Source organism: Pinus tabuliformis, chromosome 6 (assembly GCF_031772625.1).
Source record: "Pinus tabuliformis cultivar Carrire ecotype Pingquan chromosome 6, CPIR1, whole genome shotgun sequence".
Classification (NCBI taxonomy): Eukaryota; Viridiplantae; Streptophyta; class Pinopsida; order Pinales; family Pinaceae; genus Pinus; species Pinus tabuliformis.
This window is the reverse complement of record NC_142292.1, coordinates 1630446290-1630471441: the sequence shown is the minus strand read 5'-3', so window position 1 is coordinate 1630471441 and position 25152 is coordinate 1630446290. Positions and strand designations below refer to the sequence as shown.

The 25152-nt window shown below is 39.0% G+C and overlaps 1 pseudogene; it reads right to left on the bottom strand.

Annotated features, from left to right (window-relative positions):
- Positions 1-24112: 24112 nt before the first annotated feature.
- The window catches only part of LOC149265158 (uncharacterized), a 49091-nt pseudogene continuing 48051 nt past the window's right edge, over positions 24113-25152 (bottom strand).

The following is a 25152-nucleotide window of genomic DNA, read 5'->3' as shown; positions in this document are numbered from 1 at the left end:
ATATCCAGGAGGAAGTCGTAACGGTGAAACCGGACGATCATCCAAAACTCTTTTAGCTTCGTCTAAGAAGGGACAACGGTGGAGGGCATGATTGCCTTCGCACAGTTTACAAGGAAATCTAGCTTTCCATTTTTGTGCTGGGGCTTCACTTTCACTAGTTGACGGTGTGCTTTCAACATGATCACCAGAGGTTGATGAAACCGGATTGTGCAAACGAGGAGACCAGTCCCTTAGTATCCGGGGGATGCAAGGACAATCTCTGTGAAAGTGGTCTCCTTTGCAAATGACACATGGCGATTTAGGCCTGGTCAGTGCAGTGTGTGGATTTTCGTTAGACGACACTCGTTTCCCCCCATTCGCCTTTGGCTCCTTCTTCTTCTTCTCTTTCTTCTTCTTTTCCTTCTTCTCCTTAGGAACATGGCTTTTAGCTTTGCCAGCCCGATCAAGCGAAGAGGAAGGAGGAGAGGAAGAATTAGAGGAAGTAGAAGGTTGGTGGGAAACTCTGGACTCGTCTAATTGCTGATTCGATTGTTCAGGAATAGTGGTGTTCTGAACGACATTGGTTGAGAAGAGCCATACCGGAAAACCAATTGTTAGTCCTGGAAGCGACAATGTGGCCATATGGGGTGCACCAACATCTCCCCAAGAGGAGAAGGGACTAGGATTTCCACCAAGGGGAATTCCTTGGTTGGTAGACTCCATTTTCTCAACCTAAGATCAACGTAAGAAAGGGGTAATGAATATTCCATTTAAAATAAATTTTTAGACGCTTTGACACAACTTGTTTTTTCAGTTTTTAAGAGTCGAGAAAAAACAAAAGATGACTCTAGTCTCCTTCGATTTTTAATGAGCCTGAAGTGACAAGTGCTCAGATGGACCTTTTCCGTTAAGGAGTCTGAAAAGGAACGAAAGGGATTGCTCTGGAGATCTAGGTAGAGGGAGTACCAAACCAATCGCAAAACTGCAGAATACTTTTTACGGTACAGGCAGTCAATCTTCCCGAATGCTGTGTTCAGTACATTGCGATCGATAGGGCGGCAGACACGGCTTCCTATGAATAAAGGATTTAAGCCTATAGGGGTCTCCCAATATATACTCGACGGTACGTGGGAGCACAAGTCCGTACTGGCACTTATCGTCTCAAAGTGGAGGAATCACCCAACCATCAGTGAGGACAACAGTTACCAGGCTTTACGACGTCGGAATCCGTCTCTAGCCTAGACCTCTAAATGTTGTGCGTTAAGTTCCAAAGCGTTGTTAGATTCATTGAATTTATTTTAAGTTGATCTTTCTTATGAAGTTTGCCTTTTGGGTTCACCACGAGATGTAGATGTAATTCCTAAAATGCAATCTAAAGATGATAAGCAAACTTTTATCTCTTTTCAGCAATGAAAATCCTAGCTACAAGGGGAAAAGAAAGACACAATCTTTTCACAAAGAGCAAAGAGCACACTGTAAATGCACTTTCCTAGATCAAGCCAAACAGATTGTCAATATGCAAATGCACATGTGCATGTATTTGTTTTTCACTTTCTTAATATTGATGCCTAAAAAGAAAGTTGATGTACAAATTTGAATTTGCTTTCAAGTGACAAACACAAACAAGCTTCTTTTCGAAATCAAAAGGTAGAGATGATTACGACACTTTATGATTTTGAAATAAATACTCGTTTCGACACTAGAAAGTCACAAATTCAAACCAAAGGCAAAAGTAAAATCATAATCGACTGTTAACAGCAAATAAAATTTCTCCTAAGATCAAAATCGACACTTGCGACAGATCTAAATCAAAGGACGACAGTATGACTATTCTACTTTTGCAATGGAAAACTGTAAATGACGTAACAAACACACAAAAACATCTACAGTCTTTTTGTACAAAGGAGGCGGAATTACGACAAGGAAAAGGGGTTTTTAAACAGACACATAAACTGATCACAGGCTGCAAAAATCAGAGATAAAACTGAAAAAATGAAGCAAAGAACCTCAGTTGCACAAGGCTAGGCTGATCAGCACACCTGTTACACAGAGAAACTGCATTGCAGCGCAGGTAGCCCTCTCAGGAAGTTCGTTGAAATGCAAAACCTCTTCACAGAGCCTGCGCTGGGGCAGAAACAAGAATTCTATCCGGGTTCTGGGTCACGGTTTGTAGTTTAATCTATGGTTTTTGGCCGCGTAAAAGCAATCAATAATGCACAATCAGAGGGTAGATTTAAAGAAGGTCTAAGAGCTATCACAAAGGGCAATCAGATCATTTATGAATTAGTTGTTCAAATCATAAACAGATCCAGTGAATGGATTGAAGTAGCAGATGTCTACTTTGCATTTGTTAATGGCAAATGCAGTTCGATTGCTACTTCTAAGTTTATGAAACAAACAACAAGAGAAACACAAACAAACTAACTAGACACGATCCCCAGTGGAGCCGCCATTTGTTCCTTTTCAGACTCCTTAACGGAAAAGGTCCATCTGAGCACTTGTCACTTCAGGCTCATTAAAAATTGAAGGAGACTAGAGTCATCTTTTGTTCTCGACTCTTAAAAACTGAAAAAACAAGTTGTGTCAAAGCGTCTAAAAATTTATTTTAAACGGAATATTCATTACCCCTTTCCTACTTTGATCTTAGGTTGAGAAAATGGAGTCTACCAACCAAGGAATTCCCCTTGGTGGAAATCCTAGTCCCTTCTCCTCTTGGGGAGATGTTGGTGCACCCCATATGGCCACATTGTCGCTTCTAGGACTGACAATTGGTTTGCCGGTATGGCTCTTCTCAACCAATGTCGTTCAGAACACCACTATTCCTGAACAATCAAATCAGCAATTAGACGAGTCCAGAGTTGCCCACCAACCTTATACTTCCTCTAATTCTTCCTCTCCTCCTTCCTCTTCGCTTGATGGGGCTCGCAAAGCTAAAAGCCATGTTCCTAAGGAGAAGAAGGAAAAGAAGAAGAAAGAGAAGAAGAAGAAGGAGCCAAAGGCAAATGGGGGGAAACGAGTGTCGTCTAACGAAAATCCACACACTGCACTGACCAGGCCTAAATCGCCATGTGTCATTTGCAAAGGAGACCACTTTCACAGAGATTGTCCTTGTATCCCCCGGATACTAAGGGACTGGTCTCCTCGTTTGCACAATCCGGTGTCATCAACCTCTGGTGATCATGTTGAAAGCACACCGTCAACTAGTGAAAGTGAAGCCCCAAGACAAAAAGGGAAAGCTAGATTTCCTTGTAAACTGTGCGAAGGCAATCATGCCCTCCACCGTTGTCCCTTCTTAGACGAAGCTAAAAGAGTTTTGGATGATCGTCCGGTTTCACCGTTACAACTTCCTCCTGGATATAAAAAACTCTTGCCGAGTCCGTCGCTAGTTGAGAATCTAGCTGGCCCGCTCAAGTGGTCGGTTGAAGTGCCTATCATTGAAGATAAACCATCTGGATCCATACCAGACAAAAGTCAAAAGGTCGAGGTGGCAGTTGACCCGGTCTTGCCTTCAGAGGTTTTATCTTCGGATGATACAGTCACTGAAGAGAACAAGGATGACACCGTCCAAATTCTCTTCATCAACACAGACTTCGACGAACATGGGGGCAATCTACCCATTCCTTTACCGCAGGAAGGAAGTTCGTCAGAGCCATACCCGACCGTCTACTCGGTCCCACCTCCAAGCAACCTAGTTGTCTCCTTCGACTGGAATCAACTAGGCAGACCCCGTTTACCAGCAAGTGTACCATTCCGAATTATCGTTCAAATATATAGAATGGTCATGGCTGGTACCATCATAGATGAGGTGGCTTCTGTGAGTATCCTTTCCTCTACTGCTTGGAAAGCGCTTGGTTCGCCATCGCTTTTGCCTAAGATGAGAAATCTGACAGTGCAGGTAGCCCTCTCTGGAAGTGCGTTGAAATGCAGAACCTCTTCACAGAGCCTGCGCTGGGGCAGAAACGAGAATTCTATCCGGGTTCTGGGTCATGGTTTACAGTTTAATCTATGGTTTTTGGCCAAGTAAAAGAAATCGGTAATGCACAATCAGAGGGTAGATTTAAAGAAGGTCGAAGAGCTATCACAAAGGGCAATCAGATCATTTGTGAATCAGCTGTTCAAATCATAAACAGATCCAGTGAATGGATTGAAGTAGCAGATTTCTACTTTGCATTTGTTAATGGCAAATGCAGTTCGATTGCTACTTCTAAGTTTATGAAACAAACAACAAGAGAAACAAAAACAAACTAACTAGACACGATCCCCAGCGGAGTCGCCATTTTAACGGGAAAAGTGTCTATTCAGAACGACCCTATCCCACTAAGGTGTGACAGTGACCTTAGAAACAAACAGAGAAAACTACTTTTGTATTCTTCTTTATGAACCATAAACAAAGAGGAATAGGATGAACCAACCTGTGTCTTGCGCTAGTCCTTTGATCCAATCTCTCTCCTCTTTGACAGCTTCCAGCTACCTGCTCCCTTACTTGCCCAGCTTCACCAAGTACCTGCAAGATCACAGAAGAAGGAAACTATACAAAGACATAGGTTTATATTCATAAAAAGCTTAGGATCAGATTTAAGCTAAACATACAAATGTAACAAACATCAATGATACACAAGCATGTAGGAGAAACTCAAATAGTTTTATTGATATAACAAGAAGATCGAGGAGGAGTTACAACCGATGATTCCTGATCCAGCATGAACCTCCCAACAAAGAAGCCCCTCTTCACCTCCAACAAAGCATAAATCACCCAATACTCTGATATCTATCTCAAAACCAACAACAATTCTTTGCAATGTACAAAATTCCAGCCTCTGGATCTCTGGGATGAGGGATCCATATATAGATGTATGCAATGAAGATGAGTCAGCTTATGCCTTGACTAGTGTCTTCTCTCTGTCAGTTCTTGCTTCCACTTGGAGACTGAGAGCCTCTTACTCTTCCTTGGTCGAATTCAGTGAGGCAAGTGCCATTGGGGAAGATTCTGGAAGCTTCCATTGTCTCTCCACCTCGCGGAATGACACTACCATTTGTCATTTCCCGCTCAACGCACCCTGGTAGTGCATTTAGGTGTGTTGCAACGCACCTAGCTAGTGTATTTGGGTGCTATGCAACGCAGCTAGCCAGTGGAGCAGCTGAAATGATCCCGATTTGACTGATTCTGAGCAGTTTCTGGTGGAGAACTTCTAGGAGAAGCTGTAATTTGTTGACCTTGTTCCTTTAGGGGTCGGAACAACACTTTTAGGGACTTAGGATCCCTTGGTTTATGGACATTTCATGCTTAGAGCTGTAAGGCACAAAAATGTCTATAAAACTAGGTTAAATATTCTTTTCTTGATTGATAACAAAACCTTCATATTCTATAAAGATAAGAGTTTGTTCGTAAAATAAATGTTTTAAGCAAGATCAAGTTTTTCCAAAGAAATCAAGTTTACTTTAGTACTCAAATGTCCTAATTATTCCTTTTAACTCTTACTTTCTTATGAAAGTGAAAAAACAAAAATGTTATCAAATATTTTATTTTGAAAATCCAAAAATAAATACTAGTTAACCATTATTTTGCTAAAAATAAATATGTTACAAATTGGAAGAGGTTATCTCCTAGGAAAAGTATTTTTTTCAAAATTTTCCCATTAACGGGCAAAGAATCCTTCTTACCTGACAAGTCTTGTAAAAGAAACGTTGATTGTCCAATTTTTTCAATGATTTGAAAAGGGCCAAGCCATAGTCTTTGGAATTTGGTATGTCTACCTTTTTCCTCATGTGCTTTGTCCCATTTCAGAACCAAGTCACCTACTTCAAGAGTTTTTTGACTGGAAGAAGTTGTGTCAAAATAAGCTTTGACTATTTTTTGATGATGGAAGTGGGTTGCTTTAGCGTTTTCTCTTTCTTCTTCAAGCTTGAGAATTTGAAATTTTCTAGCTTGGAGAGAAGATGAAGGGTTTTCATCGATGAATTGTACTAGGGCAAGAGATGGGATTGTGTTGAGGGCCCCGAAATTGGGTCAACAACAAGGGGGATACCCACCCGGTCGGGAACCTGGTTGGCGGCTCCGTGCCCGTTTGGTGTAGCAGGTCCGACTGGGGATGATGGGACCAGCTTCCCAATCTAAAAGATGTGTGTGTGTGTGTGTAGATTTTGAAGACACTAATCTAAAGGTAATTTTAAACTAATTTAATTCTAGACTCTAAACTGACTCTATGCTACTGTAATCTAACAAAAACAGCACATCTAATCTATACTAACCCGGGTAATAATTCTTTCATTATGCGATCTAAAAAGATTTCATACAACAACTGGTAATAAAGATCATTCAACTATCATAAGAATATAAATCAATTTAAGATGAACCATTCTGCATAAGAAGTTAGGCAAAACAGTTGTGAACAGCATATCGCATAATCAGTTATTCATATGTTAAGCATAAACAAATGATTCCACCGTACAAAAGTGCCAAATGGTAATCCAGACATTCATACATTAACATATAAACAAATCAGCTGTATATCACTCTAAGAATATGAGCAGAAATTAATCAAGAGATAAAAGTAGCATTTATGACTGATTTTACTCACAAACTTCAAGTAATAACGATTTATCTCTACTTACTTCTAACATCTACTAAGAGTACAAAAGTGCAACATCAGTAGCAGACATTAAAATGCAAACATAAATAAATCTCGATCCATCCATTCATCAAAAACCCCCTCCGAGGGTGCAAAAGTGCATGTTCTGAGGACAAGTTTTTTGAAAAATTTCCGGACCCTTCTCCAAATGCCATGAGAAGGGTTAAACACTACTAACTAATTAATCTTAATTACACAAATTTAGGGAACGGCTTCAAATGACCGCTCTTTTACTAAAAGCAAATTTATTTCTAAAAATCAAATCTAATTTCTAACCATTTATGTATCTGCTCCTTAGTGCTGTAAGCAATGCGCTGTTCGCCGTGAAAGAGTCGGCTGGTTCTCCTTTCCTTTTGTTCGAGCTTGAAAATTAGAAATAACAAGAGCTGGCACCTCTTTCTGACAGACTAGAAGATATTTTCGAAAACCTTTCTCTAGCTGGGTGTATTCGCTGTGCGTATACTTAGTACAACCCAGGTTCCTTTCGAACTGATTTTGCTGTTGCTATTTCAGTTTCCGGTCGTGCGAATGACTCAATGAGTTAGGAGTCGCGTTGTATGGACAATCCCCTGTATCGAGAATTTCTTCCGTTCTTTGTTCCAGGCTTTTCTGGAGCGTCCTCCTTCTTTTGCGTTTCTCTTTTTGCTTTACCCAGTCTGAGCTTCAAGATCTTTTGCAAACACGCTGCTTTTGTGTGCCTTTGACTCTGAGTCTTAGATAGTCTATTTTCATCAGCGCCTATTGGGTGATACTCTGGAATCCGCGGTCCTGCTGCATGCGGCATCCATTTGCGGAGGCATCTTCTCTCTGTTACCCCATTGGCGCTTTCCTCTTTTCCTTAGATGTTTCCTGCATATAGATTTATATCAGTTACATGTCTTGCAGTTTACGCAAAGAAGAAGAGAAATGACGAAAAGATTGACATGAAAGCATTAAGTTCTAATGAATGCGTAATTCTGACACTCATCATGATTTGACTCTTCGAAAAACGCGATACAATCATTCTTGGATACTCAAGCATGCGATCATTAATTTCCCTTAAGGTGCATGCTCAATCTCGGGTTTACCGTTTATGTTGGAGAATTCTTGCGATGAGTCCTTTCTGTGATTGGAATCACAGTATCGAGGACTGCGACGTCATTAAGTGTTATCGCAAATTGTCAATATCGCAGATCGCAGTTTTGTATGATCGCAGATCGCAGATCGCAAGATTTTCGCTTTATCACTCTGTGCTGCTTATGCGACATTGCGACGTGCGACGTCGCATATCGGCCGTCGGCGATTCCTTAGGTTTTCCCTTTTTGAGAGCTTTTAATGCATGCGATGCGATGGGTTCTCGCGTCGCTCTTTTTCAGTGTATTTATGTGCTTTGGGAAAACGCTTCTCTCTACCTTTGCGACGCGATATAGCTCTTAGGGAGTTAATACAAAAGATTTTTTAAACAAAATATTTTTTTGGATTTTTGGTTAAGGTTCCCCCTTTGCTTGATGTTATTACTAATATCAAACAAAGAGGGGGGTTTTTGGTGACCACAACAATGGCGATTCACTGTGAAGAACCAGTTATCTCTGCTTTTCTATTGACCGTTCACTTCCGAAACAACAAAATTTTTATATGTCTAAATTTTGTTATGGACAGATAGAGTAGATTACCCCTCACCTCGTCAACGATACTTTGTCTCAACCTTTTTTATATCCCAATTGCTTGCTTCCTCAGGCTTTTTCTTGCATTCGCACCAGACATTACTTGGTCTTGATTAAAGATAAAATAAGGTCTTCTCTGCGTACTGGCTTAAAAGTATGCTCATTTGTCGTAGGTAGAGCCTCTGCTGCCCGCAAGCGTCCATAGCCTCGACAGGGTTACCATGTTATCCAACAATGATCCTTTTTCCTGCTTGAGGTTACTCGCAACATTCCAGAGAAAAAATCCTTTTTTGACACACTTTTCCTTTTTTAATTCTCTAAAGAACAATGTCTTGGTTTGGTGGCCAAATTATGACACAGTCATTCACTTGATTTACACTTTTGCTGAACAAGCCAGCTCGTGATGAGACCTCTTGTCTTTTGATTGCAACAATCTTAAGTCGTTGCCCTGTTTTGATAGAAAGTATTGGCAAAGTCAGCAAGTTATAATATCTGTGATCATGATAAGCCGGCTTGTGATGAGACCTCTTATTCTTTGAGATATAGTGTTTTCCTTGGATTGTTTCTCTGAATGCTGCAATTTCCTTTTAGCAGGGAGGAAGTCATTGTTTTTCCTTAAGAAAGCTCTGGACGACAATAATAGAGTTTTTGAAAACAACAGTTTTGCAGAGAATACTTATTTTATTATTGATGATACCTTTCATTGTGCTGATACAAAACAATTCTTTACCGAAGGTTGCTTTTGTCAAAGTTTTTTAGAGGTTGAAACTAGCATCGTAATCAAGGTGAAGTTAACTCTATTTGTCAATAATAAAATTCAAATTTTCAAAAATTTTGCTATTTGTACAAGCGAAATCAAAATCTGATAGAGAATTGGCGTGCTCTTTCATGAATCCTTTTTAAATGATCATTTACAACCGGTTTTATTCATAAAAAGAGAAAAACAAAACAAAATAAAAACTAAAAATTAAATCTATCCTACAAAAATTAGAAGAATTCTCTTCTATGGAAAATACATTTTGAGAATTTGTCCATTCACAGGCAGAGAATCTCTCCTGCCTGTTAAATCCTGCAACACAAAAGTCGATGGGCCTATGACCTCTACAATCTGAAAAGGACCAAGCCACAGCTTCTGGAATTTCGTATGTTTGCCCTTTTCTTCATGAGCCTTATCCCATTTTAAAACTAAATCACCCATCTGAAAGTTTTTTCTGGTCATGATGCTTGAGTCAAAAGAAGATTTTATTAGCGCTTGGTGATGAGCATGGGTTTTCCTAGCTTGTTCTCTTTGCTCTTCTAGTTTGATTATTTCCATTTGTCTTAATCGTAAAGAGGAAGTAGATACTTCATCGATATATTGCACTAAAGACAAAGAGGGAATGACTAGGTGAGTCAGAAGAACCACTTCTCTCCCATAAACTAAATCAAAGGGAGAAGTGCCGATAGAAGCTTTCTTTGTAATTCTATCTGCCCATAAGGCATTTACCAGCGCTTTGTGCCAATTCTTTTGGTTTTGGTCGACTGTCTTTTTAATAATCCTGATTAGGTTCTTGTTTGTTGATTCGGCCAACCCGTTACCTTGCGGATAGTAGTTGGCAGAATACTTCAGTTTGAACCCTCTTTTGAGCGCAAACTCAGTCATTGCATTTCTAGAAAAATATGATACATTATCAAACATTAAGGCCGTTGGCAATCCAAACCTAGTGATGATAAACTGATCTATGAATTCAATAATGTTTTCAGAATTAGCTGTCTTGAGAGGAACTGCTTCTACCCATTTGGTAAAATAGTCAGTTGCCGTGAGGATATACCTATGCTGTTTAGAAGAGTGAGGAACGATCTCACCTATTATGTCTAGGCCCCATTGACTGAACGGTTTGCTCAATGTTAACCGGCTGCAGTGGCATGGATGACTTCTTTTGTTTCCCTGCAGCAGTTTGGCAGACTTGGCATTTCTTATGTGCGGTGGCTTCTCCAGCATAGTGTCCACCTGCTGGTCCATTGTGAAGTTCCTGCAAAACCTTTTCGGCTTCAGTTTTCTCAAGACATCTAAGAAGCACATAATCGTAATTTCTTTTAAATAGAACATCATTTATGAGCTGGTGTTGTTTAGCTTTCAATCTCAGGGCTCTCTTCTTGGTGTGATCTAGGTGAAATGGAGCATACCCGTTCTTAAGAAAATAAATGGTGTCAACATATAATGATTCTGCGTCGTTTAGGCTTACCTCATACGTGTGTACCTCTTCAGACGAGTTCTCAGGAATTTGCGATGCTCCAGCTAACATCTTGCAGAAGCCTTGACCTCTCACGATGTGTGCTGGCTTGATCTCAAGATCGTACTCTTGTAAGGTGGTGATCCAATTCGCTCTCTTTTCGCCCACGTCCTTCTGTATCAGGAGGTTTCTTACCGCTGGGAACAGTACTATGACTTTGGTATGGGCTTTTAGCAAGAAAGGTCTGAAATATTTGATCGCTTTGAAAACGGCATATGCCTGTTTCTCTACGTCTGAGTAATTAAGTTCAGCACCTTGTAAGTTCGAGCTAAAGAATGCGATTGGAGCTTCTGCCTTTTCTTGATTCGCTTGAGTTAAAATCGCAGCATAAGATTTCTCTGAGGAAAATGTGTATAAGATAAAAGGTTCTGAAAAATTTGGGGTTGCTAAGATGGAGTGTTGATGATAGCTTGTTTGATTAAGTTGAATGCTTCGTGCTCATCTAGACCCCATTTGAAATTTGAATTCTTTTTTATCATATTTTGTAAGGGAGAAATAATACGTGAAAAATCCGGGACAGATCTTTTGACAAAATTGATCTGTCCAAGGAAGGATTGCATGGCTTTCTTGTTATGGGGCATGGATATCTCAAAAATTTCTTTGATTCTGTCAGGTTCTATGTGAATACCAGATTTCAACACTATGAATCCGAGCAATTTCCCTTCGCTTAATGCAAAGAAATATTTCTTTGGGTTGAGCGAAATCCCATACCTTAAACATCTTTGAAATATTTGTTTCAAATCTTTGAGGTGGTCGCTTCGGTTCTTGGAGTACACTGTTATATCGTCCAGGTAAATCACTACCGATTTATTGACTAACCCTTTAAACGCGATGTCCATGGCTCTCTGAAAGGTAGCTCCGGCATTGATCAGATCAAATGGCATCTTCCGATATGCATAAGTGCCCCATTTGGTTCGGAACGTAGTCTTTAACTGATCATCGGGACGCACCAGTACTTGATTGTATCTTGAAAATCCATCCAGGAAAGACATTAATTCTGAGCCTGCTACTGCCTGTAATATTTGTTCCATAGGTGGGAGGGGAAAGTTATCTTTCTGACAGGCTTTGTTGAGATTTCAGAAATCGATACAGATTCTAATGTCTCCGTTTTTCTTCCTAACGGGTACCATATTGGATACCCATTTGGAATGCCTGATGGGGAAAATTATTCTGGCTCTCAACAACTTATTAAGCTCAGTTTTTATATGATTTTCTAAGTTAGGGTGTATTTTTCTGAGCTTCCGCTGGACAGGTTTTTCATTGTCAATCATAGGGATAGTGTGCTGAATCATAGAAGTGTTGTAAGTCTTCAGCTCATCGTAATTCCAGGCAAAAACGTTTTTGTACTGTCTCAGAAGACGGATATATGCTGATTTCTCTTCAGGGGCTAGGCCGTGGCCTAGGTTAACGTTTTGTGGCTTCTGATTGGTCCCTAGGTTTACTAATTCATAGTTTAGGGTAGAACTGTAAAGTTTAGCATTGGCGGACCTTTTAAATCGACTTTTCAAATCATATAAATCTTCTAACTTGACCACTGATTTCGGTATAGCATTGTCAGTGCTACTTTGTTGTATTTGGTGATCATGACAGTCTTCGTCGATTATCTGGTTTGAGTAGGATCCTTCAGAAGTAAGGAAATTTACGATGTCAGGATCGTCGTTGAATACTCTCCAATTGGTGATGTTGTCACGGATGGATGGTCTAAAGAGTAATTCTATTGAAAACCTATCAGGACTAAAATCTTCGGAAGGAATAAGTCTAGAGGCTACGTTAGCTAATAGGTCTGCGCTCGCGTTTTGAATTCTTGGAATTGACGAGATGTTGAATGCTATGAAATGTGTAGTGAGATCTTGAACTAACGATTGATAGTGCTTTAAATGACTTGACAGGCAATGTATGGTGTTACGTACCTGTTTTACGACGATCTCAGAATCTCCAAAGACTTGAAGATACTTAACGTTCAATCTGATTGCTTTATATAGGCCTTGAACCAAGGCTTTGTACTTCGCTGTGTTGTTCGTGCAATCGAACTCAAGTCTGCATGTGAGCATAATCTTGTTCCCGTCCGGGCTAATCAGAACGCATCCTGCTCCTGCTCCCTCATTGGATTTAGACCTGTCAAAATATAATTTCCAAAATAAAGATGTATTTACAGAATTATCTAAAAAACTAAAACATTTTGAGTCATCAGTTTGGGAGAAATTTTCAACTTGGGATAAAACTGAATTCTCTAAGTAAGGTGAAATATGAGCATTGAAATTGCCGAGGAAAGAATCTACTGCGTAATTGCCTACAATGCTGCTATTGTATGTTATGGCTTCATTTTCTCCTTCCAGTTCTGTCACTATGAATTTTCGGTGCAACTCTCGTTCAACCTTTATCTGATTTGGTTTACCATTGTATGGTAACCACATGTGCGACCAGTCAGTTGAGAAATATCCGTGGAGTTTCTCCGACCAATCCCTGCTAAGAATCAAACCATAGAACTCAGGGATATCAGCTACTAGAATGTCGATAACCTGACACACTTTTGGGTTAGACGACAATCTTATGGTCACCTGATTAAGTTCACCAATCACTTCGACTTGGGATCGATCAAGTTGAACTATACGTACTGCGGATTTTTGAGGTTGCACATTCAATTTGGCACATATTGACCTGGGTAAAATATTCGTTGAAGCACCAAAATCGACCAAGCAATTGTGCACGTTTTTATTGAAGATTTCATATGTGAGAAGAAAAGGAGGAGTATGAGATCTTGATCTTCCTCCAATCAAGGCGATGTCATTTGGATCAATCTTATTGATCACGTTGGTTGGAGGCCTTCCCAGATTGTGGGAAGCTACAACTGTAGGTAAAGATGTAGTAGGCACAACATGTAATTCTTTCATCATTATTTTCTGCTGGTGTTTCAATTTACTCAATTCATAAAGAGTGATGTTAGCCCTAGTCTTCTTCATGTCATCAATGATGTTATACTCCATTTCATCCGACACTATCAGTGTTCTTGAGGAGGTGCTTGATCAGATTGGACTGGGCTAAACTAGGTCGCTTTAGCAGTTGTCTTTTTTGTTGCGACCTTATCTTTTGCTGCAGGGCTTGCGCCCTTCTGTTTAGGGGTAGTTTGGGGAGGATCAAGTTGATTTTTGCTTCTCGTGCTAACCGGAAATGCTTCTTGATCCTCTTCTTGTGGGAGGATGAAATCCCACATTCCTTGTAGTTCCACCACTTCTTCATCGTCGGTCTGTGCTTCGATGGTATTCTCTTCTTCTTCTTCTTCAGATTCAACGTTTGAGACAGCGTTGGGTGGCTTCGTCTCCATGGGAGGGTTTCTTTTAAAAGTTCTGAAAGGATTTCTTGAAGACGTTTCTGCTACTTGTTTTCTTATATCAATCATCTCATTGGACATGGCCTTTAATACTTTTTGTAATCCTTCCATATCGAAAGGATCTTTCGTTTTCTTCTTCTTGGTGTCTTCTTGGAAAGAGATCTTCTTAGATTTACGTTCTTCAATTGCAGATCTCTTTTCAAGGGCTACTACGCGTTTTTCAACTGCTAACACCTCTGTTAAGTTTTCAACTAAGGTTGTCTTGCTTTCCCTATCTACGAAGATAGCCAAGTTAGATGGTAAGGCCGTGATGTACCATTCACATCTTACTTCCTCGCTGGGTTGTGAAGCAGCGGGGATTTTGTTGAGGATCTTATTGAACCGTAAGTTAAAATATTTAATGGGTTCTCTAGCCTCAGCCTTAAGATTAGATAGGTCATTGATCAATGTCACTGTGGATCTGTCATCACCAAACTTGGTGAGGAACTGACTTTGAAAAATGTCCCAGCTTGTGATGGATCTGGAAGGTAACGAAAAGTACCACGACCCGGCTATTCCTTGCATTGTATAAGGGAAAAGCCGGACAATAGCGTCTTCGTTAGTAACTCCGTTGAGATTAACAGAAAGCATGAAATTATTGATATGTTTTTCGGCTAGCATGCCTGCTTCTGGATTGAATTTAGGCAGCCATTTCTCAGGATGGGTCGGTATAGGGCTCAGGGGTGGAGGCATTAAAACTGCCCCAGGATTGTTCCATGGAGACTGGGCCATCGTTGAGCTGCTAGTCAATGGAAGTGCAGAAGATGATCCCTGATGCTGAGAAGATGGAGATATTATGATTTTCGATGATCGCGGAGGAAGGGTTGCGGAAGATGGGTGAGTGATCTGGGGTGAAGATGTGGGTGGCTGACTTCGCGGTGAGGGAGTTGAAATGGATGAGGTAGATGAAAGAGTCTCTCTGTCAGACTCTGGAAGTGCTTTCCTTGCTATTTTCCTAGTGGGGAGAGGGATTTCAGTTGGCTGGATGCCAAACTTTTCACTCTTCAATCTGGTCAGGGGATGAGCAGGATTGTACTGCGAAGTCACGCTGCCTTTAGATTTATCAGACCTCTGAGTAAAAATAGAGAATCCCTGGAGTTTACGAATTAAAGTTTGAAGTTCAGGGGGATCAATGATAAGTTGGTCTGATATATTAGAGTGTGTAGCAGCGGTGGATGCCCAAGCGACTTCTAGCTCCGAGTTTAATCGTACCGGAGAAGTCGGGGGAGTTGGTGAGGGTGATTTGCTCTCAGAATGGTATTTAGATTTTGATTTATGTGCCATTCATAGCTCGTGCCCTCCTTCTAGCGCCAATTATGTTGAGGGCCCCGAAATCGGGTCAACAACAAGGGGGATACCCACCCGGTCGGGAACCTGGTTGGCGGCTCCGTGCCCGTTTGGTGTAGCGGGTCCGACTGGGGATGATGGGACTAGCTTCCCAATCTAAAAGATGTGTGTGTGTGTGTAGATTTTGAAGACACTAATCTAAAGGTAATTTTAAACTAATTTAATTCTAGACTATAAACTGACTCTATGCTACTGTAATCTAACAAAAACAACACATCTAATCTATACTAACCCGGGTAATAATTCTTTCATTATGCGATCTAAAAAGATTTCATACAACAAATGGTAATAAAGATCATTCAGCTATCATAAGAATACAAATCAATTTAAGGTGAACCGTTCTGCATAAGAAGTTAGGTAAAACAGTTGTGAACAACATATCGCATAATCAGTTATTCATATGTTAAGCATAAACAAATGATTCCACCGTACAAAAGTGCCAAATGGTAATCCAGACATTCATACATTAACATATAAACAAATCAACTGTATATCACTCTAAGAATATGAGCAGAAATTAATCAAGAGATAAAAGTACCATTTATGACTGATTTTACTCACAAACTTCAAGTAATAACGATTTATCTCTACTTACTTCTAACATCTACTAAGAGTACAAAAGTGCAACATCAGTAGCAGACATTAAAATGCAAACATAAATAAATCTCGATCCATCCATTCATCAAAAACCCCCTCCGAGGGTGCAAAAGTGCATGTTCTGAGGACAAGTTTTTTGACAAATTTCCGGACCCTTCTCCAAATGCCATGAGAAGGGTTAAATACTACTAACTAATTAATCTTAATTACACAAATTTAGGGAACGACTTCAAATGACCGCCCTTTTACTAAAAGAAAATTTATTTCTAAAAATCAAATCTAATTTCTAACCATTTCTGTATCTGCTCCTTAGTGCTGTAAGCAATGCGCTGTTCGCCGTGAAAGAGTCAGCTGGTTCTCCTTTCCTTTTGTTCGAGCTTGAAAATTAGAAATAACAAGAGCTGGCACCTCTTTCTGACAGACTAGAAGATATTTTCGAAAACCTTTCTCTAGCTGGGTGTATTCGCTGTGCATATACTTAGTACAACCCAGGTTCCTTTCGAACTGATTTTGCTGTTGCTATTTCGGTTTCCGGTCGTGCGAATGACTCAATGAGTTAGGAGTCGCGTTGTATGGACAATCCCCTGTATCGAGAATTTCTTCCGTTCTTTGTTCCAGGCTTTTCTGGAGCGTCCTCCTTCTTTTGCGTTTCTCTTTTTGCTTTACCCAGTCTGAGCTTCAAGATCTTTTGCAAACACGCTGCTTTTGTGTGCCTTTGACTCTGAGTCTTAGATATTCTATTTTCATCAGTGCCTGTTGGGTGATACTCTGGAATCCGCGGTCCTGCTGCATGCGGCATCCATTTGCGGAGGCATCTTCTCTCTGTTACCCCATTGGCGCTTTCCTCTTTTCCTTAGATGTTTCCTGCATATAGATTTATATCAGTTACATGTCTTGCAGTTTACGCAAAGAAGAAGAGAAATGACGAAAAGATTGACATGAAAGCATTAAGTTCTAATGAATGCGTAATTCTGACACTCATCATGATTTGACTCTTCGAAAAACGCGATACAATCATTCTTGGATACTCAAGCATGCGATCATTAATTTCCCTTAAGGTGCGTGCTCAATCTCGGGTTTACCGTTTATGTCGGAGAATTCTTGCGATGAGTCCTTTCTGCGATTGGAATCACAGTATCGAGGACTGCGACGTCATTAAGTGTTATCGCAAATTGCCAATATCGCAGATCGCAGTTTTGTATGATCGCAGATCACAAGATCGCAAGATTTTTGCTTTATCACTCTGTGCTGCTTATGCGACATTGCGACGTGCGACGTCGCATATCGGCCGTCGGCGATTCCTTAGGTTTTCCCTTTTTGAGCGCTTTTAATGCATGCGATGCGATGGGTTCTTGCGTCGCTCTTTTTCAGTGTATTTATGCGCTTTGGGAAAACGCTTCTCTCTACCTTTGCGACGCGATATAGCTCTTAGTGAGTTAATACAAAAGATTTTTTAAACAAAATATTTTTTTGGATTTTTGGTTAAGGGTCCCCCTTTGCTTGATGTTATTACTAATATCAAACAAAGAGGGGGGTTGTTGGTGAGCACAACAGATTGCTACATTTGTGGGAAGAACAACTTCTTTTCCATAAACTAAAGCAAAAGGAGAAGAACCAATAGAGGCTTTCTGAGTAATCATGTCTTCCCATAGAGCAAATGTTAATGCTTTGTGCCAATTCCTGTGATTTTGATCAATAGTCCTTTTGATAATTTTGATGAGGTTCTTGTTTGTTGATTCTGCTAATCCTTTACCTTGAGGATAATAATTGGCTGAATATTTCAAATTGAAACCTCTCTTAAGAGCAAATTCTACCATTGTATTTCCAGAAAATTAAGATGCATTTTCAAACTTTAAAGATGAGGGTAAGCCAAACCTGGTAATTATGTACTGATCAATGAATTTCGTGATGTTTTATGTATTAGCTATCTTTAATGGGACAACTTCTACCGACTTTGTAAAGAAATCAGTAGCTGTAAGGATGTACCTATGCTGTTTGGAAGAGTTAGGAACAATCTCACCAATTATGTCTAATCCCCATTGTTCGAATGGTTGTTGGATGTTAACCGGTTGTAAAGGGAATGCTAGTTTTCTTTTTCTTCTGGCTATGGTTTGAAAAGTTTTGCACTTCCTTGCATATTCATGTGCATATTTAAATATTGTTGGGAAATAATATTTTGCATGTAGGATTTTGTGAGCAATGGTATTTCCTCCAAAATGTCCTCCAACTGTTCCATCATGTAATTCCTGCATGACCTTTTCGGCTTCAGGCTTCTCTAGGAATCTTAGCAATACTGAATCATAATTTTTCCTAAACGATACATCATTGACTAGCTCATACTATTTTGATTTCCATCTTAAAACTCACTTTGTTTTATAATTAAGATGCATAGGAGCATATCCGTTTTTTAGATAAAATTTCAAATCAGCATATTGTGATTGCGTATCATTGAGGCTTACCTCTGATATTTGTACTTCATTACCTTGATCTTCTTCTGGTGGTAACTGGGAAGCTCCTATTAACATCCTACAAAAACCTTGGCCCCTGACAATTTTAGCTGGCCAGATTTCTACATCATATTCTTGGAGTGCAGTTACCCAATTAGCTCTTTTCTCCCCTACTTCTCTTTGGATCAATAATTGTCTTACTGCAAGGTAGGGTACAACTATCTTTATATGGGTTTTAAGAAGAAAATGTCTGAAGTGTTTCAAAGTTTAAAAAAAAACAAATGCTGGTTTCTTGATAGTGGAATAATTTAATTTGGCGCCTTGCAAGTTAGAACTGAAAAAGAAGATGTGTGCCTCAATATTTTCATTGTTGAGCTGTGTCAAAAATGCTACATATGATGTATCAGATGAAAGAGTATATAATACAAAAGGTTTGAGAAAGTCAGGGGTTGTCAATGAGGGAGCATTAATAATGGATTTTTTAATCAACTCAAGTGACTCTCTTTCATCCTTATTCCATCTGAAAACTGTGTTTTTTCTTATCATTGCTTGAAGGAGTAGGACAGTTTGTGAAAAATTTGGGACAAATCTTATTATAAATTTTATTTGGCCCAAGAATGATTGCATGGTTTTTTTGTTGTGTGGGAGGGGAACATTTTCAATCTCTTGGACTCTATCAGGATCAATGTAAATTCCTTTCTTGGATACTATAAACCCAAAGAGTTTTCCATCTGGTAAAGCAAAATAAGATTTTTTGGGATTTAAGGAAATGCCATACTTCTTGCATCTTTCGAAAATGTGCTTGAGGCCACTTAAATGATTGTTCCTATCCTTAGAATAGATTGTGATATCATCCAAGTAAATAACAACTGATTTATTGATTAGACATCTGAAGGCAATGTCAATAGCACGTTCAAATGTGGCACCAACATTAATGAGTCCGAAAGGCATCTTCTGATAGGCATGTGTTCCCCACTTGGTCCTGAATGTTGTTTTTAATCTGTCATCTGGATGCACAAGAATTTGATTATATCCTTAGAATCCATCTAGAAAAGACATTAATTTGAAACCTACAACTGATTGCAATATCTGTTCCATAGTAGGCAATGGAAAATCATCTTTTTCACAAGCTTTATTCAGGTTTCTAAAATCAATACAAATCCTAATATCACCGTTCTTTTTTCTTACAGGTACCATATTCGATACCCACTTAGAATGTCTAAAAGGGAAGATTGTTTTGGCCTTCAGAAGCTTGTTCAATTTGGATTTTATTTGACTATGAAGGTTTGGGCTAATTTTGTGAAGTTTCTGTTGAACTGGCTTTTCATTCGAAGTCATGGGTATGGTATGTTGAATTATAGAGGTATCATAGGTCTTGAGATCTGCATAATCCCAAGCAAAGATGCCTTTATATGTTTTCAATAACCTAATGAATGATATTCTTTCTTCAGATGATAGGCCAAGACCTAGGTTGACATTTTGAGGTTTTTCATTTGACCCTAGGTTTACTACTTCAAATCTCAGAGTAGAACTTTGAGTTTTGGAGTTAGTAATTTTCTTGAATCTATCCTTTAGATCATAAAGATATTCCATCTTAACCACAGACTTTGGGATTGGGTTTTGATCATGATTATGTTTGATTTCTAGATCATGCTCATGTTCATCTATGATCTGTTCTTCATACGATCCTTCTGATGTAAGGAAATTAACTATATCCGCATCATTGTTGAATACTCTCCAATTTGTTACATTGTCGGGAATAGATGGCCTAAATATTAACTCTATTGAAAATCTGTTTGGACTAAAGTCTTCTGAGGGTATAAGCCTAGATGCCACATTAGCAAGTAAGTCAGCACTTGCGTTTTGCAGTCTAGGGACTGAAGATATGTTGAAGGCAGAAAAGCGAGAAGTCCATTTCTGAGCTAAAGATTGATAGTGTTTAAGGTGCCTAGAGACATAATGGATTTTATTTCTCACCTGTTTCACAATTATTTCAGATTCACCATAGACTTGCAGGTATTTTACATTAAGACCGATGGATTTATACAGTCCTTGGATCAGTCCTTCATATTCAACGATATTATTAGTGCACTGGAATTCAAGTCTGCAGACTAGCATGATTTTCTCTCCTTGGGGTTTGACCAAAATGCATCCTGCACTTGCGCCGTCTTCTGATTTAGAACCATCAAAATAGAGAGTCCAGAACAGAGAGCTATTATAAAATTTATCTACTAAATTTAGACATTTGGAAGTATTTGTTAGTGAAAAAATTTCAATTTGAGAAACTACAACTTCATCTAAAAAGGGAGACCTCTGAGCATTAAAGGATCCTAAAGAGGACTCGGCTGAGTAATTTCCAATGATATTATTAGTGAAGGAAATAGGTTCGTTTCTTCCCTCGAGGTCAGTGGCTGTATATTTCATGAATTTCTCTTGGTCTACCCTGATTTGGTTTGGTTTACCGTTGTGTGGCAACCACATGTGAGACCAATCAGTTGTGAAATAACCATGCAACTTTTCAGACCAATCCCTACTGAGAATTAAACCATAAAATTCAGGGATATCAACCACCAAAATATCAATTATTTGTGAAACTTTTGGATTAGAGGAAAGCCTAAATGAAACTGATTTTATTTCTCCAAGAACCTCTACTTTTGTCCTATCTAACTAAACTATGTGCATTGTAGATTTTTGAGGTGTAATGTTCAATTTGGTACACACAACTCTTGGAATTATATTTGAGGAGGCTCCTGAATCAACAAGGCAGTTGTGAAAATTCCTGTTGAAAATTTCATAAGTGAGCAAAAATGGAGGAACATGAGAAATAGACCTATCACCAATTAGAACTAGATCTGAAGGATCTACTTCATTTGAGGATGAGGGAGCTTTTCCCATATTGTAGGAAACTTGAGTAACTATAGTAGATGGTAGAGGAGATACTAGAACTACTTTCAACTCTCTTAATATAATCTTCTATTTTTGTTTGAGTTTAGTGAGCTCATGCAACGAGATGTTAGCTCTAGTCTTTTTCATGTCTTCCAATATATTGTATTCGACCGTATCTGAGATTACCAATGTTTTTTAGGCATTTGGGGAATCTGAAGGAATAGGATCAATTTTGTTAGTCTTAGATTTATTAGCTATTGTTTTCTCCTCTACAGGAGTAGCAGCTTTTTGCTTTTGATTTGTGATAGACATGTCAGGATATTTTTTACTTCTTGTAGTCACTAGCATTGCTTGTGCCTCTTCTTCATTTGGGAGGATGAAATCCCACATCCCGTTTTAGTTCAATTTATTCTTCTGTTTCAACTTCCTCTTCGTTTGGTGAATCTTCTTCTACTTCTTGGTCAGACTCATCATTTGAAATGGTGTTTTGGGGTTGTGATGCAGAAGAAGGGTTCCTTTTGAATGATCGAAAAGGTTTCTTGGGAGAAGAGGATCGTGCCGACCATTTCGTTAAACATTATTTTTAACACTTTCTGAAGGCCTTCAAGATTGAAAGGGTCCTTTGAAGCTTTCTTCTTAGAGTCATCCTTAAATGTTACTTTCATGGACTTCCTTTCATCTGTTTGTGATCTCTTTTCCAAAGCTATGGTTCTTCTTTCTACAGACAGGGCTTCTTTCATATTTTCTACAAGGATAACCTTATTGGCTCTATCTACAAAAATCACAATATTAGAAGGAAGAGATGATATATACAATTCTATTTGTACATCTATAGCAGGTTTAGAGGCAGCTGGGATTTTATTTAACAATTTGTTAAATCTGGAGTTGAAATATTTGATCTTTTCATCTGGATTATCTTTAAAATTGGAAAGATCATTCATCAAGGATGTTATGGTCCTATCATCACTAAATTTTGCAATAAATACTTCCTGAAAAGTATCCCAGTCTCTAATTGAACACGATGGGAGGAAAAAATACCAAGACCTAGTAGATCCTTGGAAAGTATAAGGAAACATTCTGATTACAACATCTTCATGTGCAACCCCATTGAGATTCATGGCTAACATAAAATTATTTAGATGTTCTTCGGCGGGGAGAGCATTGTGAGGATTATACTTAGGCAACCATTTTTTTGGATTTGCAACTAAGACAGCACCAAGATCTGTCCAAGGTTGATTGGCCATAACTTGAGTTGGGAATTGAGAAGATGGGATGTTTGGTCCAGAAGTAGGTATAGACGGGGAAGAACTTACTATTGGATTAGTACTGTTAATTGTAGTACTAATTGGAGAAGTGGATATTTGAGAAGTCGTGGATTGAGTAGAAGTGGATGGGAAAGTAAATGGATGGAAAGGTGATGTGATCTCATTGGTATATGATTTAGATGTTGATGAAGTGACTTTCCTACGTCATGGAGGAGTGGGGAACTCGAAAGGGGTAACCCCAAGTCTTTCACTTTTCATTCTAGTCCATACACCAATTTTTTGTAATAAGGAGGTAACACTTTCTTCAGACACTTCGGGTCTCTCTAGTTTCTCGACAGAAATGGATATATGTTCCAATTTCTGTAACAAATAATGAACTTCGAGAGACTCGGGAGTCTAATATGGAGAGGATGGTCGCCTTACTACTTCAGGAGATGAGGGAGATGTTTCTACAACTTCAGACTTCCGATCAAGAGATTTTGAACGAGTTTCAGAAGGTGTAGAAATGGTGGAGGGGTTTTGACTCTTATGAATGCTTTTCGAATGATATTTAGGTTTATATGCCATTCGCAGTTGAATGCCCTCCTCAGAATTCTGCTGCCGAAACATGGGGGATAACCACCCAGTCTGGACCTTAAGACAACTCCTTTTCCATTTAAAGTGGTGGCTCTAACTTGGGATAATTTGACCAGTTTCCCAGTATGGGTTTTAAAATAAGAGTGGGTAGTTCATGAGTGTTTGCAATAGAATAATGATAATCTAAGTGACCTATTCTATAATGCAATTTCTCTAACTAACTTATTCTAATATAAACCTGGGTATTCCTGTGTGGTATGCAATCTACAAAGATATATGTTTAACATGTGATAATAAAGATTGAACACAACTAAACAGAGATGATAACGTAAAATATAATTCCTTTGACTAAATAGTTAGTCAAAGGAATTTATAAAGTATCTTGCATATATGATGAGTTATATATGAAAATCATAATTTCAGCTAGGCATCATACAAAAGTGCAATTAACGCTTTAACATAAACAATAAATCTCACATATAATTCATGAAAGTAAAGTTTTTCCACTAATTAAATGTAAACAGAATCAAGAATACATGATAATAGTACCATATGTGTGAAGTATTGCTCATTTGACAAATGACAGACCAATTTCTTTCTTCAAATCAAATTGTCTCCCAAGTATACAAAAGTGCATCAACAAAGGAAAGTAGTCTGATATCTAAAAGAAACGATCATGTTCCATAATTTCACCAAAGCATTCACAAACTTACAATAGTGCATTCTTTGCAATTTTTTTTGATAAAATTCTGGACCCTTATCTAAATGGATGAGAAGGGTATAAATACTACTCTTAACTAATGTGCAAAAACAGATTATACAAAATTTGAGGAGGTTTCAAATAACCTTCCTCCTAACTAGGTAACTAACTCCAAAAATAAACAGAGGCTTAATAAGCAGAACTAAGAGGATGACTTGTTGTCTGCCAGCTTGTCCTTTAAATCACAAATATCGGTCATCGGTTGAATTTGAGGAGGTGTCCTGAAATGTGTCCTGAGCTGTCCTGTGAAGATCGCATTCGTGAGCGATAGTAGCATTCGTTGAGTCGTATGAAGGGAACAGTTGAGAGTCATAATCTGGTTGTGGGGCTTAACAAGATACTGCTAATACGACTCCCAATTGGTCATGGTTATTTTTGAAATTTCCTCTCTTTGACTCCCCACCTTTTCTTGCCAGCCTTTATACAGAGCATTTAAATCAGGCATTTCTTTCGTATTGCCTTCTTTAATGAGATTGGTGGTGAACAAGATGTGATTCACTGCCTTAATGATATTCTTTGATACCCTAGCTTCCCTTGCGACTGCTAGCTCGGCCTGTTTGATTCTCGCATCCCAATCTGTGAAGAGAATGTCTTTATGAGTTTCCTCAATCTCAAGTAGATTGGATTTCCTTCCATCTTCTGTTTCCTGCCATTCGATGAAATCAGAGATTCTGGTGTTTAAATCATTAAACTTTGTTCTCTAGTTGATTGCCTTATATTTCATTTGGTCACCAATAGTAAGATAGGGAGTAATGTGTGACATCTTCTGGCAAAAATACTCCTGCTGTTTCACCAGAAGGGAATTTAATTCTAGGGCCTCTTTAATAAACTCCTCAGTAGTGGGAACATCCTTGTATCTTTCCATGGATTTCTGCATTTCTTGGAGTTGCATGTTTTTGGCCGATATATTGGCTTCATGGCTTATTTTCAGGACCTCCATGTCTTGCTGCAATTGTGTGAGTTGCTTAGCCACCTGCCTGTTTACACTTGATTTCTGTGTCTCGAGCTCTTGTTCGAGCTGCACAATCCTCTCCTCTTTATCCCTTTGTAAAGTAGAGACCTCAGTAGCCTTATCCATAGTGGCCAATGCGTATGTTCCTGTGAATTGTGATAGTCTAGTCAAGTTCTCGGTTGGATTGAAAGGAATGTCCTTCCAAACAATGTCCATCAGCTCATTTGCAGGTGAGAATTCGGGTGTGTCCATCGTTATCCTTTTTCTCTGCCTTCTAACTACAACCTTGTAGATAGGGCTATAGAACACATTAAGTGGAGCTACTTCAGTTACTTTCAAAACAATTTCTGATATGGGCAGAGTAGCGATAATTTCAGTATGTCAGGATGTTGTTGCTTGTTCCTCCATAGACGTGGACTATTCGCTGATAG